Source organism: Pteropus vampyrus, unplaced genomic scaffold (genome assembly GCF_000151845.1).
Source record: "Pteropus vampyrus isolate Shadow unplaced genomic scaffold, Pvam_2.0 Scaffold288, whole genome shotgun sequence".
Taxonomy (NCBI): Eukaryota; Metazoa; Chordata; class Mammalia; order Chiroptera; family Pteropodidae; genus Pteropus; species Pteropus vampyrus.
Window position 1 is genome coordinate 3,731,469 of NW_011889069.1, and position 5,714 is coordinate 3,737,182.

Consider the following 5,714-nt stretch of genomic DNA (forward strand, 5'->3'; position numbering starts at 1 on the left):
GCCTGCCAAGTAATTGGAAAGCATGTCGTACACTGCGGCTGATGGCTCGGCGGGGGTCTCCTTGTCTGCTCTCGCTCCGCTCCGCCGCAGAAAAGCCGCCCAAGCAGCTCAAGGCTGGGGAGTGGGGGAGGGCTTGTCCCCCATGGGCACATATTAAATAAAATAGGCCTGGTGTCAGAGCACTTGGGAAGATGATGTAAACAGAAGCAGAGGCATCCTGGTGGTGCGGGTGCTGCGCCACGGGTAAGTTGCCCGTGAGGGGCCTGGGCTCGGCCAGGTCCCAGCTCTGTCCTCCAGACTGCGTCCTCCCTACTCCGCAGCCCGCGCCGGAGCCGGATTTTGAGCCTCAGAACTTGAAAAACGCACCTGCAGGAGCAGGAGTCCAGGGCCCCTCCCTGCTGTCTCCATTCCTCCTCAATAACCCCTTCAGCCACCTGCAGCCAGTGCACCTGCCAAGAGGCCCCTCCCCCCTTGCCTTCTCTCCAAAGCTCCATTTTTATGTATTGGTTTGGCCGGGTGCCTAACATTCTTCTCTGGGGAAGGACCAGAGCCCCATCCCACCTCTCAGTGGACACCCTAGAGCACTGTCTGAGGTTCCCACCACATCTGGTGCCTTTCATTAGAGCATATGATGTTAAGACCTCCACTCGAGCCCCGCTCCTCAGTGACAGACTCAGAAGGCCTCTGCTCCTGTATTCCCTGGTGTCCCAAGGCCAGATCTGGTTTGTGGAAACTGTCTTCTATGAGATACCAGAGGCAGAGGCTGGGTCTAAATGGCTGTCTCTGTCTAGAATTAACAACGTTCCCTTTAGGAAATGACACAGACCTGAATGAGAACAGGCCAACCTTACCCCCACAAACAGCATCACCACCACCACCAAGAAGCCCCAGGTAAGACTTCTACATGTATCAGCCTGAACCAGCTCCACACCCACCTGCCCACCCCCATCTCCTATGCCCTCCCCTCATGGAGGGATCCATGACCCAGAAAGCCTTTATTAGCTCTTTCTGCTCCATTTAACTACACAAATGGCTTGGTCACAGCTGACTGGTCCCAATTTGCCAGTGATTTTCTTTTAATTTACCGTGGCTCAGTCCCCCTGTAATACAGGTAGAGGAGGCATATTTGTTGCAAAACTCCCCTCCTGGGGTTAATCATGCACAGAACAAAACTCCATTTGAGCCACATAATGATTTCATTTCCTCCCTAGGTTTTGAAGGAGCTGTGGCTATAATATTAATGTGGGTCCCTCTCTCCTCAAACTCCAGATGTTTGTGTGAGAGACAGGTGGAGCTTGTGAGTTCCTTAACCATTACCTTCTCAGGTCGGAGCCGAAAGTGGAAGGTCCTCCCCTTCTTTTCCAAGTGCCTGAAGTCAGACCCCTGTGCACATCTTCTCTCCTCTGATAAGCCTTGCCTGGCCAGTATTACAGGCTCAGCTCCTGCTTCCTCTGGGTCCTCTAGCCAGGTTTCATGGGGTTATTTTACACCCATCTGTAGAGTCCCCACCTGTGCACCTCACTCACAACCTCCTCTGCAGCTATACTCCCAGCCATATCCTGTGTGCCAAACATGAAGGGCCAGGCCCAGTTCCCTAAATATTTTCTTGCCTTCCCATATAGGTGTTCCCTGTCCTAAAAGGCCCTTCCTTCATTGTCAGAGCCTGGCAAAACCTCTGTTTAAATGTCACCTCTGTTGGGAAGTCAGCATGTTTTCTCTCAAGCATAGAGAATCACTCCCCTCCTCTGCTCTACCATTTATACTCTTTTGGTTTATTTTCACACCATTTCATGTTATTTGTATGCATGTCAGCCCCTCCAGCACTCTGAGCTCCTTGAGGATATGACAGAATACTCACCTGGGTATGCCCCTATTCTAGCACAGTGCTGGGTGCAAATGCTCATTAATTTTTATATAAATAGCTTAGTTCATGTATCTGAATGTGAACTATATTCATCATTAAACTAAGATATTCAAAAAGACCTTTTGTCTGTTTAGGCTTCCCAAATGGTGCTAAAATCTAAACCCTAAAGCACACACAGGATCTGACTCAAAGGAGTTCCTCGTCAGGAAATCTTTTTGTATGAAAATGGCGCCATCTGGTGGTACCTTGCAGTTCGCACAGCAGAGAGGGCTTTGTCCCTTTGCTAAACTGTGAAGGGGAACTTCCCGCAAGCTGAGGGCCGCTCCTTGCCTTCTCAATGCTTGAGTGAGGGGTTGAGGCAGCAAAGTTGCCTCCAGGATTGCTGATGAATGCCTGCTTACTTCTTATCTACCTCTCCCCTACAGCTGAGATCTCTACTGCAGCTGTCTCCCCTAATAGGCCAGGCTCTCTTTGACACTAGGCCCTCTTATGTACCACCTGGACTCCTGCCTGTAAACACAGTCCTGTATGTTCATCCACCTGCTTGACATAACCACTGTGGGACCAAAATCATGATCCAAACTTAACATGTCTCCCCTGACCGACCAAGACCTCCCTACCTGAGCAAATGGCAGCTCCATCTCCAGCTGCACCTCAGGGCCTTTTTTTATCTCCCACTCTCTAAGTACCACACATCACCAAGTCATGTCAGTGCTATCTCAGTTCTATTCATTTCTCTCCATCCCTTCACCTCTCCAAGGGACACTGTTCCATCCTGTACCACAGACGGCTTCCACATGGATGATCAACTTCTGCCTCCAACATTCCTGCACTTCTCATCTCTGCTGGGAGAACACTGGGATCCTTAACAAGGTCCACACCCCACAGGGCCTGGCCCTAGACCCCTCTCAAAGCTTCCTCTGTGACCCCTCTCCCTTCTGTTCCCATCCAGCCAGTGACCTTTTGGCCTTTCCTCTGTCACATCAGAGCCCTCTCCTTTGCCACTGCCCAGAGCTCCTCCCCTGCCCCCTGCCCCCTGCCCCCTGCCTGGTTAACTCCTACTCATGTCTTTCCTCATCTGCCTCATTCCTCACTACCTCACCATCTTCTTAGTGTCTGCTGGCAAAAGCTCACCACCAGCACCACCTACACCACCAGCCAAAATGACCCCTTACCCAAGCTTGCCTGTACAGCAGACTGGTTAAGGGCACTGGCTCTGGCATGAGATTGCCTGGATTCAAATCCTGGCTCGGCCATTTAATGGCTGTGTGACATCAGGAAAGCTGCTTAACCTCACTAAACTTCCATTCGTATGTAAAATGGGGCTGATGCTTTTAAAATCATCAAAAATAAATCTGTTATCTTCTTTGGTTAGGCCAAGTTCCCATTCTATATAGTATTTCTCCTTTACAGTCGTTATGAAAATTGTGACTAATAGTTGGTTTAAAATTTGTTTCATTTGTCAAAATTAGGGTTCCACCAGGGCAGAGACAGGGTGAGTCTTACTACCATATTCACATAGTATAACAAAGTGGTTGAGGAAAGAGGCTTGGGAACAAGAAGGCCAGGCCAGGTTCTGGCACCCCCATCACCAAAGTGACTCTGATCAAGGTACTTAACCTCCTTGGTCTTATGTTGTCTCCTCTCTAACAATGACAGTATCTTCATCAAAGGGCTATTTGGATTAAGTGCTTAGATAGTACCTGGCACATAGTCAGTGCTCAGTAATCATTAGCTGTTATTCTAGTAGATACGCAAATACTTGAATGAAACTTTCAGTTTTGGGTCAGATATGTAAGGAGCTTGGACATCATTACTCTCATCCTCACGATAAGAAAAAAAAAGCTAAACAAACTAAAACCAACATCTCTTCCTAGATTCATCAGAGAACTGAGATCACAGGGCAAACTGCTGGCCTGAACATTGAAGAGACAGACAGGTGGACAGGAGAATCACAACATACCAGAGCAGAAGCCCAGGTGCAGAAACCTCTAGGAAACCAGTGCCAAAATAGGAAAGCTTAAACTGATTGATAAGTTGCTGATAGCTCAATGTGGAGAAGCTTGAGTTAACAAGTCGGGAGACCAGTCTTAAGGGAGCCACCACACTTCCTGACTTTTACCTCCAGGAGCTTAGTGAAGATCAGAGAAAAATCTGCCTGCCCACCCCCTGTTCTAGCCAGGGGAGAGGAAAATATCCAATTCCCCCCCCTCTCTAGACACCTGTTTCCCCTTAAGGGTGACTAGAGGGAGGGAGGAAAGCTGAGAGGCACTTGTATGTAAAGGTCACAGGCCAGGGGCACAGGCTCACTGAGAGATCAAGACCTGGTCAGAGGATGTTAGGATGCTTCTCTGTCTTCTCTCACTTCACCACCACATCAAAAAGTTTCCTGTTTAATAGCGAAGAATTACAGCTGAAAGAATAGGCAGGCTTCAGACCCTATTTAAGGAGGAGTCTCTAGGGAAACACAAAAACAATAGGGGAGACAAAAACAAGGATACCAGAGAGAATTTTAACCTCGGAAACCTCAACTGCTGGAAAAAAATAAACACAGCCTAACTCCTAAGCAGATAAATACAAAACTTCACACTAAAAGCCTGTCTACTTCAGTTCCTTTTATTTCCTACATTGTATCTAGCTTTCAACAACAACAAAAAAATTACGAGGCATGATAAAAAGTGAAAAAACAGTCTGAAGAGATGGAACAGCATCAGTCAGACTCACATATGGCAGAGATGTTTGAATTATCAGGCTGAGAATTTAAAATAACTATGATCAATATTCTAAGAGCTCTAATGGAAACAGTGAACAAGATGCAAGAACAGATGGGCAACGTAAGCAAAGAGATGGAAACTCTAAAAAAAAATCAAAAGAAAATGCCAGAAATAATAAACACTGTAATAGAAATTTAAAAAAAAAATACCTATGATGGGCTCATCTTTAGACCAGACATGGCCAAGAAAAGAATCAGCAAGTTATAAAAAAATGCCAATAGAAGTTTCCCAAACTAAAAAGCAAAGAGAAAAAAGAATGAAAAAAAGAGAAACAGAGTACCCAACAATTGTGGGAGAATTACAAAAGGTGTAACATATGCATAATGGAAATATCAGAAGGAGAAAAATGAAAGAAATAGAAAAAATATTTGAAGCAATAATATTTGAGAATTTTCAAAAACTAATGACAGACTCTAAATAACAGATCCAGTAAGCTCAGAACACCAAGCATAGTAAATACTGAAAAATCTACACCTAAGTATGTCATATTCAAACTCCAGAAAATCAAAGACAGAGGAAAACAATTTTTCCCTTTTTTTAATTAAGTTTATTGGGATAACATTGTTTAATACAATTATATAATTTTCAGGTATGCATTATCGTTTGATATCTATATATTTTATTGTGTTTATTACCCAAAGTCCAGTTTCCTTCAGCTACCATATAATTGATCCCCTTTACCCACTTCACCCTCATTCTACTCCCTATATTTGACCCTCCTTTAACTGTCTACCTCCCCCCTCTTCCTCTACCCTCTATCCTCTGGTAACCACCAGTCTATAGTCCATGTTCATGAGTCTCTGTTTGTCCTGTTCATTTGTTGCTTTTAGGTTTATATCCCACATATTTGTGATATCATGTGATTTTCAACTTTTTCAGTCTGGCTTATTTCACTTAGCGTGATTATCTCGAGGTCCATCCATGTTGTCGCAAATAGCAGTGTTTCATCTCTTCTTACGGCTGAGCAATATTCCATTGTATATATGTACCACAGCTTCTTTAGTCAATCATCTATCGTAGGACACTTGGTTGCTTTCATGTCCTAGCCACAGTGAATAATGCTGCTATGAACATCG